The sequence below is a fragment of the Vespa velutina genome, chromosome 1, assembly GCF_912470025.1.
Source record: "Vespa velutina chromosome 1, iVesVel2.1, whole genome shotgun sequence".
NCBI classification, from domain to species: domain Eukaryota; kingdom Metazoa; phylum Arthropoda; class Insecta; order Hymenoptera; family Vespidae; genus Vespa; species Vespa velutina.
Window position 1 is genome coordinate 18,551,834 of NC_062188.1, and position 15,657 is coordinate 18,567,490.

General features: G+C 34.0%; 1 protein-coding gene across 11 annotated transcripts in view; it reads right to left on the reverse strand.

Annotated features, from left to right (window-relative positions):
• The window catches only part of LOC124946660 (tensin-3-like), a 171,964-nt gene that overhangs the window by 153,293 nt on the left and 3,014 nt on the right, over positions 1 to 15,657 (reverse strand). The gene's annotated exons all lie outside the window — the stretch shown is intronic.

The window sequence follows — 15,657 nt, forward strand, 5'->3', positions numbered from 1 at the left end:
TTATCTTCCTGGGAGGTCAGGATCTCGTTTGGGTTTGCCTGAACATCTCCAATGTCCTCGATTATCTTTCGGCTATTTCTTTGTCCTTTCTCGAATATATATCTCGAATATATATATATATATATATATATATATATATATATATATATATATATATATATTCTGACTTTCAGCAAATATCATCATGATTTTATAGAATTAATAGATCATTTCGAACATTTCGAAATTATTATAACTGTGTTAAGATTGATACAAGGATGACGATAATAATAATACATTTTAACGAAAAGATAAGACATCTTAATATCGTGTAAAAGTAATAATTCTTCGTCCATCGAATTGTTTAACTTTAACGAGACAAGTCGTTAAGTCCCAAAGGAATAGTTTGAAGTATGTATCTACGTTAGTTAAGAGGTAAGAAATCTCGACTCGTATTACGCAGGCTTCCGTTCAATCTCTTTCTCTCTCTCTCTCTCTCTCTGTCTTTCTCTTGTTTCCAATGCGTAGGAGGCAATAGAGAGAAGACGGCAAGAATTTAGACGACACGACTAAGCTCGACGACGATTCAAATGGACGATAGTTCCTTCGATGTAAGGTGCGATTAAAGGCGTGGCATCGTACCGATAGAATGGCGAATATTCACAATGTATAGAGAAAGATCGAAGGGACAATTTACTCTAACTTGGAGAAATACATGTCCTTTGAGCTAGTATCATGGATGCTATTGTATGGATTCTGTTCGTACTTGTGCTTCCCTTTGAGAAATTCTCGGATATATGGATCCGGTTCGTGAAAGAGAGCCATCGGTCGGTCTTCTTAGCGAAGCGATTATGTAAAACGCGTTTCCACGGGTGGCCTCGTCCTAGCTTCGTCCTAGCTTGACTTCATCCTCCTCTGTCCTTACGACGCCACTCGCATCGTTCTTTCTCATTCTATTCTATGTATGTTACTCTCTATCTCCTTCTATCGTAACTATTCTCCGTTTTCTCTCTCTCTCTCTCTCTCTCTTTCTTTTTCTCTGTCTTTCTTCCTCTCTTTAGACGACCCCATCCTTTTTCCCGACTGCGTTTTACGGCATGAACGTTCATGGAATCGCGTGGGTGCATCCACCCACCCAGATCCGTTCCTTCCATTCTCTTTATTTTCTCGAACGCTCTGAGAGCTCAACTTCTACTTCGACTTATTCACTTTCGTTTCATTTTTCTTTTTTCCTTTTCTTCTTCTTCTTCTTCTTCTTCTTTTTCTTTTTTTTCATTTTTTTTTTTTTTTTCATTTTTTCTCCTTCTCAGAAAAGTCTGAACTATGGATATTAAATGTATATTTAACACGTTCACCGTTCCATAAGTCATAAGTATAGATTTAGGGGCATCGTTTTTATTCAAATATTTATATTTAATGGTACAGAGAGAGAGAGAGAGAGAGAGAGAGAGAGAAAGAGAGAGATTTTCTCTTCTTTGCTTTTCTCTCTTTTTTCTTCTTTTCTTTCTTTTATTCGATTTGAATTTGAATAATGAAAGTTTACTTTGCGGTGTAACGGTTGAACGTGTTGAAAATTACAACAACCTCAAGCTAGAGATATCCCTATCTCCGTGTAGAAAATAATTATTCTCTTTTTTCTTCTCTTCTTTCTTTCATTTATTTTTTTTAATCTTAAAAAAAGAAAGAGAGAAAAAGAATCCATTGACGTGGTTCGAAACCATCAGAAAGACAAAAGGAACGGATATTAGCAGTCGAGAAATCCGAGCCAACTTTGGACTTTTCACGCGGACTGAACGTCGGTCCAATTAGGGGAAAAGAAAATTTTTCCTGCGGTTGGACGAATTGAGACAATGAGAAAAGCAACTAAAAGGAGAAGAGAGAGAGAGAGAGAGAGAGAGAGAGAGCCGAAAGCTGTGGGCCGACGAATTCTCGTTGTTCAGAGATGGGTCGAGTCGGGTCGGACCCGATCTGCACCGCCGGGAACTTTCACGACTTCTTACTTTTGCCGACAAACGAAAAAGGGACTGTTCCAAGAAACCGTTGGAATAACACTGGCGGACGTAGTTCTAACACTCTGGTTTCACCAGAGAAGGAGAGAGAGTGTGTGTGTATGTGTGTGAAACAGAAAGAGAGAGAGAGAGAGAGAGAGAGAGAGAGAGAAAGATGAAAACCCTTAATAACGAGGGGACCATTGTTCCTGCGAAATGTTCGCACGTGTGGAATAATAGGACCGTGTTTTGGAGTGCGGTGTGAGTCCCTTTTTTTATTCGTGTTGCAAGAGACTAGCAGCAAGAGAGACGATTATCCAACATATCTCTCCTTTCTCTCATAGATAGGCTTTATACCAGGAGCAAGGAAGCATGCATGGATGCATGGTCTCTCGGCTTGGCATTCTCACGAATACATGTAAACCATCGTCAGGATCATCTCTCGTTTGCTTTAGCACCTGCGTTCAAGGAAATTCAATTCTGAGCTTCTACCATTTCCCTATCTTTCACATTTGCCTCGTTTCCTCTTTTTGCACGTTAACAACGGCACCTTTTTGCACTCGATATTTACGAAAATGTCCTTTATGCTTTTCGAATCAAGAAAACAAAAAAAAAAGAAAAATAAAATGAAAAAGAAAGAAAAGAAAAAAAAGAAAAGAAAGAAAGAGAAGAAAAAGAAATTCAATGGCGAATCTATTTCATTTATTTAATGTATGAATATTAAAAATCAATCTTTTAATTCAATTTATAAGATCGACAGATTTATATATAAGAATAAAAGTTAGATTTTCTTAATTTTCGTATTTCTTCGTCGTGTCTTCCTATTTCTAATGGAACATTTCCATTGAAAAGCTCGAGGAAGATTAAGTCGAAACATTTTAAAGGTACCACATGTTCCCGTCTAAATCGACGTCAACGACGGCAACGACGACAAAGACTACAAAGACGACCAACTGGCTTGAATTAACTTCTCCCGCGTTTCTTGAAATCCTCATGGCTTGCATAAGAAATCTAACATACGAGAAGTTTCTTTGATTTAATCCTTTGACTTTGCTACGAAAAATCTTTGTCCTACGTGCTCGGTTTAATGTTCCCGTTGATAACTAAGTACCTATCTTAATCCTTTCCCTGCCCCCCCTCTCTCTCTCTCTCTCTCTCTCTCTCTCTCTCTCTCGTCTCAACCAGTTCATAAAGAATTTTCTTTCAATGCTGAATTTTCCGTGAACCACTTATTTTTTTTTTTGCATAAAATAATACATACGTATATGTATATATTATACGAACGAATTTTAGTTTCGAAAGAACCATACAACCATACAACCAATCATACAACAGCAACCATACAACCATAGTCGAGAAATATATACGCATGAAATCATATCCTGCGAGGGTGAATTCCGTTCTTTTTTCTTTTTCCTTTCTTTCTTTCTTCTTCTTCTTTTTTTTTTTTCTCTTTTTACTTCTTTCCCTCTTCTTAATGATCTACGAACGTGCTCCCGCTGTAAGACGTCATATTAGTCTAACATTCAAAAATCCTTAGACCGTCATAACACTCATCCACGTCGTCCCTAAGAACATATAATATGGATACAATGTGTCCCCCGTCTTTTCGATTTCTATTCGATTACCTTTAATATGTCTGAATAAGAAAGATCTATAATTTTTAAATTCTTACAATGTTGAGCGTCAATAAACATCGGGCATACTAACCTATGTATGTCTCAATAAAACGTTAGCCGAAGAAACCGGTTAAGATTTTTCGTCTAGTCTTTTCTTCGTAGGGCCCTTGATGCGCCCCTGCAGAGAGAACCTTGGAATCTTTCTATGTGTATTCTATCAAAGGTCGTGAGTATTCAAGGGCATCGGGCTAACAAAACGAAGAAGGAAATAAGAGAAAGAGAGAGAGAGAGAGAGAGAGAAAGGGGCAAAAGGGAAAGAACAGAGATAGAAGTAAAACGTGCCCGACCTGCTCTAATGCGTTTTACCGTGATAGATCTCTTATGTTGGTATAATATCGATGCTTTTATCCTCCTTTTACTCGTTGTCCCTTTCTTCCCCCTTCTCTTACCTATTCCTTTCATGAATTTCTTCTTTACTCGTGTGACAGAAATCGATTCGAATCTCTCTCTCTCTCTCTCTCTCTCGAACTTGATACTTAACGATACCGGAATTTCTATTCGAGGCAGATTAACAGAACTACGAATGAATCTAACAAAATAAGAGAAAATAGAAAGTTCACGCTAGTACACTACTACATAACGACATTCACTTGCAATCTTTACATTCTGTTGAATTTAAATCGACGATTTACGGTCTCGGCTATACGTTAGTAAATTTTATTAAAGTAAAGTTTATAGGGGCATATAACGCGGAAGTCGAAATGTAGGATCGTTCGAATATGGATTATTTTAGAATAATCTACGTGATATAAGTTATAATAATTTATTGGTATATAAAGGATAAATTTTATTTAACTCTTATTCGTAGTTCTTTTAATTCTTTAGAAATTAATTTGATTTTTATGACGAGCTTCGAACTTAGTTAAATTTTTAATCGATTTCATTCGCAAATATATATATATATATATATATATATATATATATATATTTATAGATACATATGTATCCACATATACGCGTAATATTATTTAGATTTTATTATCGCTGTTTGATATACGAAAAAACAAAAAAGAAATTTGTTTTCGTTCCTTCTCTTTTTCTTCTTCTTTCTTTTTTTTCTCCTTTTCCTTTTTTTTTTTTTTCACCAGCAAAAATACAAATTTCTACAGATACGTAAAAAAACAAGTTCGAATTCCACGATTATTCATTCGTGTTTACCTTGGTTTATCTACGTCCGGACATGTTTGTCAGCGCGTTATCAAGAATATGACCTGGTCTCATCGTACGAGCATGTAATTTACGACGAGCAAATATTTGTACGTTGTTATATCCCTATAAGAACTTTACTCCTTTGAGAGAGGAGAGAAGAAAAAGAGGAAGGGAGGGAGGGGAAGCACCCCAGGACATTTATTTTATTTCGATGGTCCTTCAAGGGCGATTGGACACTACACGACACTTTTACTCGGTACTTCGGACTCATCGAGATCTTAAATGATTTAGAATCTCAACCGAACGATTCTTCTTCTCTCCTTTCTTTCATCTTTACGTCCTTAACTACATACGTACATCCAAAGATCATTCTTAATTTTTTCATTAAAGTTTAACGTCTTTCAAATGGAATAAAAAAATTAAAAAATGAATATAAACAATTATGAAATATGAATATGAAAATTAAGAGAAGAAGAAAAAGGAGAAGAAAAAGAAGAAGAAGAAGAAAAGAAAAAAAATTCTAAAAGCAACTTCGCTTTACAAAAGCAAAAGAGTTGAAAGACGATGATCCTCTAGGAGAACATTTTCTTTCTTTAATTCAAAACTATCTCGAGTACGAACGCCTCGCAATAATATTTGCGAAGTGACTTATCACTGAAAGAATAAATCGCTGACACATTTATACATACATAGATACACACATACACACATATACACACAGATACACATAAATATATGAGGAGAAAAGAAAATATAATCACCGCGATATATATTAAAAGTCTCTATGACTTGGTATTCATTTCGTTCTATTTTTACGATCCTCGAATAAAAATTTACTTCTTGGCAAGAGAACGAGGCTTGGCGGGAGAAGGGGGCGAATGATAGTGAGGGTAGGTGGGTGAAATGGGAATGTGGGTGTACGTTGGAAAAGTATTCCCAATGAATCTCCTTTTTAATCAGAATCGCTCGTATGAAAAGGGACGAGTCGCGATAATCATCGCGAGAATGGCACGCGCACAAACGCACGAACGTTTGGCCCGTGCGAATGAACGAACGAGTTTTGCATAAAGCTGCTCGGGGAGTCATACGAGTTGGGCTTGGGCTTCCGCGGACTGTTACGGCAATTAAACCGATTCGAAAATTACACCGGTTAAATTTGATCGCATTTGCATGAGCAATGAGGTCGTTACCGAGCGTTTCATATCTCTCACTTCCTTAATTTAACTTCATTTTGAATACGTAAGGACAAAGTTTCGATCGTCAACGTAACGATTTTCATTCGTTTTATTTCTCTTTTTTCTTTGATATTTTTCTCCTCTTTTTTTTTTTTTTTTGTTTTTCTTTTTTGTTTTGGAGACGTATAGAGGAAGGGAGAGAGAAAGAGAGAAAGAGAGAGAAAGTATGGATGATAAAAGAAAGGGAGATAAAACATAGACGACGTTGTTGTTACTACGAAACACAAAGAGGGCTGCTCGAAAGCTTCCTGACGTGTGCATAATAACGGATAGTTGGGAAAGAAAAGCAAAGGAGTGAAAGAGTAGGAGAGAGAGAGAGAGAAGAGAAGAGAATGAAGGACGAAAGGAAGGAGATGGAGAGTTTCGCCAGTACGGATATTAGTCGTCTAGCCAGCCTCGAGGGAGTTGTCGCCCATCGAAATAACGCGTTGAAATAACGATGATGCTGCCTCCGGCAGCACATTTCATGTAAAGAAAGGTACGTTAATTCGGTGCTCGATTATATTTTTATTTGGAATAATATTTCATGGAAATTTTATGGATCCTCTCTTTGTTTACACACAAAGGAAAATACTGATAGAATATATGGAAACATTTGATTTACATCAGAATTTTAGTATACATTTTGGGATTTCGTACGTAATGTAACAAAATTTCTATCCCAATTCTTTTTCTAAATCCAATGAAGAGAATTATTTTACTTTCTTTTTTTTCGTTTCCTCTTATTATTCCAGACATTTACCAAAACGTAACGAAATGGGAATAAAAATTTCACTTTTGTCTTTTTCCTTTTTTCTTTTTTTTTTTTCTTTTTCGTTTTTCATTCGACATTTAGCATAATCTTTCTCACGTACCAAGCAACATTACGAGATATTAACTATCGAATTACAGGTTTCCTAGTTGTAGAAGAATCTTTCCAACGTATAAACGTTTTAACTCGTTCCTTGGTATTCGTTTCCATATTCATTAACGATACGTACTTGAATAAAGAGTATAATCATGCGGTTGGAAACGCTAGGAAATCTTATTATTCCTGACTCGTGTGGAAATACCTATGGCCGGTGTTCTACATATCGTTTGGTATTCCAAAGGACGTGGAATGTTTCGAGAGTTCACCAGTCGACAGGATATGGGCCAACGATCGCATGTCATACACATACATATATACATCCCCTACATACCCTCCCCCACCCTCCTCTCTCTCTCTCTCTCTCTCTGCCCTTCCCTCCCGCTTAGAATAGTCTGTTCGCTCATTTTACGAATCAACTGTATCGTTCGTTTATAATAGAAACTCGTTGTTACGTTCGTTAAAATGAACGAGCTAAAATCCTCGTTATTTATCGCTTGATTTCTCAATAAATAATATTGCGATTGCAGAAAGAGAGACCAAGAAAAAAAAAGGGGGGGGACGCGATAGGAGGAGGAGGAATGGAAAGAGAAGAAATGAAAAGAAAAACGCATAGTTAATAAATTCTTTTCAAATGAAATTATTTCATAATAATATTCTCTTTTTTTTTTTTTTTTTTTTTTTTAATCGAAATAACAACTTTTGTTCTTGGTCTGTTATCTCGATTTTCGTGGGAATACGATTGGTCTGCCGTATAAGTCAGCACGCGACCATTACGTACCGTTTGATCCTTCGATTCGATTGCACGGCCCATGTCGGAGCTAATGGTCCAAACAGGAAGCCAAAGAGTGTTTATGCATTTATCCGTACGATCGAATTCCGTTCTCCTTTCTGACTTTACGCGAAGCCGCAATAACTTTCACAGAAAGATTCGCCGATACTTTTCTTCTTTTTTTTTTTTCCTTTCTTTCTGTTTTTTTTTTCTTTTTTTTTTCTTTTTTTTCTTTTTTTTTCCTTTGATATACCTATGAGATATCCCAAGAATCGTCTCTCGTATATAGAATCGACATGATTTATTTATCATCATTTATATTTAATCACAGTGAAAAACTTTAATAATCGATTAGCCGGATTTATTACATTTTCTCGTGCTTCCCTTTCGCTATGGTATTAGTTTCCGATAGTAAAATTCTAATCGTACTATAAATTGTGGGTGAACTAAGTGCATCTCGTAATTCTAAGGGCTTTTTCATATCGTTTTAAAGATATCTACGACCTGTAAAACGTTTTTATCTATTGCCTTAACCTAAAAGATTGATGATTGGTCCGAGTTGCCTAAGTGCACGACCAATTAGACATTTCTTTCGGTTAATCCTCACAATTGGAACTTCTTCTTCTTCTTCGTATATTTTTTTTTCTCCTTCTCCTTCTTCTTCTTTCTTTCATTTATTTTTTTTTTTCTTTTTGAAATTTCTTTCCTCTTCTTTCTTTTTTTTTTTCTTTTTCTTTTAATTAACGCACACACCTTCTATTCTTCGAATGAACATTTATCATTTCAAGTTGGAACAATGGAAAATGATCGAATATGTTCGAATATGGAAGTAGACGGAAACGAACGAACGAACGAACGAACGAGAATTCACACAAGGAAGAAGTTCTCCAAGGGAACGGATGTTGCTCATAATTCAGAGAAAGACAGTGTGCTCGACGCGCGAGAGTACGGTGGCAAGAGTGTGTTTTACCATCGTATCCCATGCACAAAGCCCCTATCTGATCGATTTAACTAAACGCCTTCACTATATCACCTTTAACTGATCTTCACCTTTCACCCTCTTATATACGGTAGACCGCGCGTTCCTCGCTTTGGCATCGTACCTCTTTAACGCATCTTAACTCTTCGATTTTGTGTTATATACGACTAAAGACTAACTCTCATTTTCATTTTCTTCTTCTTCTTTTTTTCTTTTTTTTTCTTCTTTTTATATATATATATATATATTTATTTACTTTTTTTTCATCTTTTGAATTCTATTTTTAAATAAACTTCGAAAGATAAGATTCGAGATAGATAACGTCTCGTTGAATTTGTTAAATAATATACAAATAAATTTTCTTTTATATCTCTTGAAAATAAATGTTATTTGTGTTTCATTAAATTGACTTTGTTATTTATTTATTCTTTTTTGGTTTTTCTTTTTTTTTTTTTTTTATCCTTGAATTATATTTTTAAATAACTATTCGACAGATTATAATCTACATATCTTTTATTATATCGTTAAATTTGTCAAATTTTCATTCGTACAAATTGATTGGAGAAATAAATGTTATTTACGATGTTAATTGTATATACATTAAGGATTTATGATTATTGATTTTTTCGGACAATTGTTTTATCAAAAAACGATGAATCATGAATATCAATGAATTTCTAATACCATTCACTTTGTTATCGACGTAATACTTTTGCGTTCTTCTAATTTACGATTAAAAAGTTTTCCATGTTATTGGAAAAGTAAGATACTGAGAATTTATCTCATATAATTAATATCCTTGAAAATCTCGTCATTTAAAATAGAATAAGACAGATAGAGAGAAAGAGAAAGGGAGAGAGAGAGAGAGAGAGTGAGAATTTGATCGAAAAGATTATCGGAAATATATATAAGTAAAAGATCGATTCGATCGTGTTGGATAACGAACGATAGATCAAACAGATTTCACCCATTAATCCCTTATGACAATTCTCGTTAATCTTATATAGCATTCGATTTCACGAAGAAACAATGCTCGAAGGCATTAACGATAAATATTATATAAGTAGATACACAAATTGTTCCCTTTCTAATATCGAACGAACGAGGTACCGAAGTAAAATTCTTTTAAATAAAATATAAAGGTAAACGAACGTTAGAAATTCTTATAACACGAAACATTTTTCCGATATCGCAAAGGCCATTGTGCGAACCTCTGCGAATTATCATATTACAAGTATGTTCACTCGCGCATCGCGTTCTCGCTCTAAGCGCGTCATGAGATTTGTTCTTTGCGAATTCATTCGCATATACATGTGTGTATGTATATGTGTATCTGTGTGTATATCGTGTTAAGTTAGTAGACTCGTAAATATATATATATATATGTATATATATACTCTTAGATATTTTTTCAAAAGTATTACCGAGAAGATGATGGCGGTGGTCTATCGATCATTCGAAACAATGAACGACGATACGAATATTTTTCCGATTGGAGACGACGAGTAATTCACATTTTCCTTTTACGTACGGGTAAAACGTATCGAATGCTTCACAGGAGAAAATCCTTTGAGAAGATTCTTACTGAGAAATGTCAAAGACGATCGTGGAATTTATCATACATGTATTTCGCTTATATATTATACATTATTTCTTTCTCTCTCTCTCTCTCTCTCTCTCTCTCTCTCTCTCTCTCTCTCTCTCTCGTTTGCTCGTGCGCGTGAAAATGCGCTCTCCTCTTAGCTGTCGTCTATTCGCGAGATATTTTATCGAATAACGTCGAGGAATGTGAAATCGATGATATTTTAAAAGGAAAGTATATTTTAATGTTACGTTTGTATATACGATTTCAAATAAGAAAGAGAAGAAGAGGAAGAGGAAGAAGAAGAAGAAGAAGAAGAAGAAGAAGACAGAAATATATTTTCGTAGTTTTAACATTCTTTCGATCGTATCTTAGAAGAAGAACAATCGAACAATTCATCTCAAAGATTTAGAAGAGAATAGAATAAGCGAATATCAATGACATATTATTGTGACATACGATGTATCTATGCGTATATATATATATATATATATATATATATATATATATATATGTATATACGACCGGTTGTACGGTTTATTACTAGCGATTATCGCTATGCTAATAGATGTATGGCTCGCCTTCCTAAGGACGAAGTATTGGTGTTAGAAAACTGGCGAAGGAGAGTAAACTCAAAGAAGCACGCCCTAATTGAAGAACTTTTAATTGCTCGCCGTCGCGTCGTCTTGTGCGACCGTAATTAAGAGAACCTTAAGTTCTTCTTTTTTTTTTTTTTATTTCTTTATTTTTATGTTGTATTTTCTTTTTTTTTTCTTTTTCTTTTCCTTTTTCTTTCAATATTTTTTTTTCCACCCTTTTTCTTTCGAACATCGACACAGTTCCCACGAATTTTCTCCTTCAACGATACGTCTTCTCTAAGTCTACTTTTTTTTTTTTTTTTTTTTTTTTTTTTCTATTCTCTCTTCGACCTTTGAGTCTGTTCATTTTTATTTTCTTTCTTCTAACGGCACGCGGCGACATTATTGTCTTGTAACAAATGACATGAGATATTTTTTTCGTTCTTACTTTCTTTCTTTCTCTTTTTTTCTTTCCTTATTTTTTTTTTTTTTTTTTTTTATTATTGTCTTTTTCTTTTTTTCTTTTTTTTTTTTTTTTTATGTAATGAAATCGTATCTTAATTCAGTCGAGAGATAAAATAATAATTTATGATCTATCTCGGAACATACATTATATATTCGTGACACAAAAGTAAATCTTTTTACGGTTAGCTCGTATGTAGACAATGATTGGCAAGCGTCGGGAGGATGTTATTCGTGTGCCAGACGAAAAACGAAAGAACGTTATTTTTATCGTGGTCTCCCTCTCTTTCTCTCTCTTTTTGGAATGACACACAGTCATCGTCTCCCTCAAAGCAAAAACTATCCTCAATGGTGCGACGTAGGCGTTTTAAAGCTTGCCAAAAATAGAGAGTAAAAATGAAGCTACTGGTATAATTGTCTGATATTTTTTTAATATCATAATATATTCATTTCGAAGAAATAAAAGAATTTACATTTTTAAACATTTTCATTGGTAAGCTAATGCATTTTTCTTTTCTTCTTTTTTTTTTCCCCTCTTTTCTTTACTTTTATATTTTTTTTTTTTTTTTACGAAAGTTAACACGAACGAGCAAGAATATTCTCTTCTGTATCGTTAACTTCTCAGATTAGAAACGGTCATCGGACTCAAAGTTAGTTCGAATATTGACCGAAACGTTAGAAGTTGTCACAGTATACCGTGTTGGGCTAACATGCTTGTGGAACGTTTGCTTCTAACTTTGCTCAATAACTTATAACGTTTGTTCTTCGCATACTTCTTTTATTATATTCTTTCTTACACCTCGGAATACTTTTGTCACACGGTGGAAGTTGATTCTCACATTTCTTTCTTCCTTACTTTCATTCTTTCTTTCTTTCTTTCGTTCTTTCATTTTATATCTTCCTTGCGCGCTCTCTCTCTCTCTCTCTCTCTCTCTCTCTCTCAAAGTTTACGTTTCTTTTTCTTTTTCTTTCTTTTTTTCCTTTATTTTTTTTCTGCCTCTCTCTCTCTCTCTCTCTCTCTCTCTTTTCGAAAATAATAATTTACGATAGCTTAGTGAGAATAAAACGCGGATAAATATGGGCTATATAATAATTCGATATTTGAAGAAAAGTAATATTTTGTAATCTTGTAGACCGGTTAAAGACGTATCATAAAACGAGTAACCTTTTTCGAAAAAGGATAATCAAGTTTGTCGGGGTTATATCAAAAGCCTATCCCATCGAATAATATTCATTCGTTCGATAGAGGGATTCGTGGAAAGTCTTCCTAAATCCGACCTCAAAAGATCGTAGGCGATAGACCAAAATCGATAGCTTGGTTAAATCAGCGTTATCGATGTTATCCTTCTATGATATTTCGAGATTATCCTTTCTGAATTAGGATGAATCCGTAGATAAGTCGATACTTCAGTGATGTTATATATATATATATAATTATATATATATATTTATTATTATATATATATATATATATATAATTTTATTATTAAATTTTGCAATAGCATCGAATTATTAAATATATTTTATAATAATAATACACGATGTATCATCAAAATTAATGTAATTTCATATTCAAGATAATGATCGAGGTATTGCAAAAATGTTGAAATTTTTGTTAAACGATTACACCAGGATAATAATACGATATTTGAAATAAACCCTTATGTTCATAGCGATATATAGATTATTATCATTCAGCGATAATTCGTCGCCGTTCACTTTTAACGTTATTGAAGGGAATGTCGAAAATGGTGATCGTTCGAGCTCGGTAATTCCGTAATTTTCTCTGATTAATTTGTCCGGTATATGGTGCAATCGGAGAGAAAGTAGTTACATCTTTCGTGGAAACTATTATCGAAAATGGCATGGTCGTTCAATCGAATCGACTCGATCGCACCAAAGAGCATACAACTTTTCTCTCTCTTTCTTTTTTTTTTCTTCCTTTTTCTTTTTTCGTTTTTTCTTTTTTTTTTTTTTTTTTGTATCTACTTGATACTCGTCGCGCGTTTTTGGTAAAACAAAAAGAATTTTTGGCTAGGCGGTAAAAAAGGTTAATTTAATTGCAGGATCCCTTTTATTTATTATCTTATATAGGAGTGTATAAACTCATGTAACTACATACGCGAACGATGTACACTAATAGTAAGTATCGTGCACAGGTGTACCGATAATAGTACGGTTATAATAACAGAGAACGTGTACTACCATAAGCGAGTGTACGAACGCCGACACGTACAACAAGTAATCTGTGTTACGGGAAAGCAAGTAAGTACGATATCGTATCCGCTTAAAGCAACTTTTGCGGGAGCCACTTTTCTTACCACAAAGACGTTTTCATCGAATTTCTTCGTGCGAAACACGATTGGAATCGAACCCTCTCGTTTTAAATCGTTTTAAAATGTTCGTAAAAATACATTTAAACTACGAATAATATTTTATCCATCGATTCCATCTAAATTCTTATTTCCACGATTTTAATCATTTTAACAAATTCTTTAGGATCATTGAATTTCTATTTTTGATAATATCATTATCATAAATCAAATTTAAAACGTAATCATTTACGAACGATCATATACATAAATATATATATATATATGTATGTATCTATTCAATTTTTTAACGAACTATATGCGATATATTTATCAAAGAGAAAGCTCATGAAACGAAACAAAACAAAACAAAAAAAAGAGAGAGACAGAGAGAGAGAGAGAGAGAGAGAAAAGAAAACAGCTCCGTTATGAAAAATTCATACGATATATATATATCTATATGTATATACATATATATATATATACATAAAATATTCTATATATCACAAAGAGCAGTATGGTAACAATGAATAAACGTATTCTATCGACAGATAAAAAACAATGTTAACTCTCATTATCTTTTACTTATTATCTCTGCTTTACGTCATGTACAATGATGACGTTAATAGATGGATGTGAATAAAATCAACCGGGCCAACCAATTCGTTTGTAATTTACGTTTCGTTATTTACGTTTAGTATTTTACATAAAAAAAAAAAAAAAAAGAAATGGTACTAGCTATGCGAGTACACCTATTTCGTACTCGAGATCGTATTCATATTCCGCGAAATATCGTATCGCGTTTTAAGCGGCATTTTAATGAAATCTCTACGGTAAAGCCCCACAGCCACAGGCAGCACAAGCACAAACGCGCTATTATTTAATTACCGACCACTTTAAACGTCCGTTTTTCTTATCGCTTAGTTCTTACGACGATCTCTCTTCTCCCCGATATCCCTCTTCACTGTTCTACACTGTCCTGCTCAGTTCTATTCCTTTTCTTTCCTTCAACTTTTTTTTACATTTGAGATTACGCATATGTATACCCTTACGCTATTCGCATAATACTACACGTACCTTTGCATCGCTTTCGATTGATCTCGAAATGATTTCTTTTTGTTTTTTATGTCTTCTTTTTTTGTTTTTTTTTTTGTTTTTCTTTATTTAACCTCGATTTAAAATACATCCTGAAATCGTAAATTTTCTTTCTTACTCTCGAGTGTTTCGTTATCGTCCAACAGGATCGCTACCTTCGATCGAACTTTCATCAACGTCGGCCGTTTCCTGTCCTTCGACGTTTTTGCGAATCGAATATGTGTACGAACTTACATGTGTACTTTTAAATGTACATATGTATAAATACATATATACACACGTAATTTTAACTCATGATATTTCCTAATTTTTTCTTTGTTTTTTTTTTATTATTATTATTATTTCCTTTTTTCTCCCTTTTATTTATTTATTTATTTATTTATTTTAAATCGTGACTTTTAGAAAACGTGGTGTAACATCAATTAAATACTCAAATTGAATGAGATGTGTCGAATACAGCGGTGTAAATTGTTAGAGTTGCACAATTTACATTTTTCTCTCTCTCTCTCACATTCACACACACACACACACACACACATACTTTATTATGGTACAATCGAAAGAAATGGATTTTACGAATTCATTGAGAAACGATCGTAATATGAGGTCATAACGTACAGATAAAAGCGCTACATTTATTATTATCATTTTAATTGGTATCCTGTAATATTTTAAGATCGATGAATTAAACATTTAACCGTGTGATAACACGGGCGAAGAGAAATGCCCATGCCATGGGATTAATAAATTTTTACCAAAAAGGTAGACCACCATGGCGCCTCTTCGTCATCTAATCCTAAAGATTACCTATCTTTTTCGAATTTTATGGCATTCCTTCTTTTGAAGAAAGAACTCGGGGCTAATATAACGAACCATTTTCTACCCTTTCGATCCTTTTCCCTTCATCTCTTTTAAATCTTTCCACTTTCACTCTTTTTTTTCTTTTTTTTTATTTTCCGTTATCGTTTCTCTTCTCGAATCTCGCACGTGTGCTTTATTA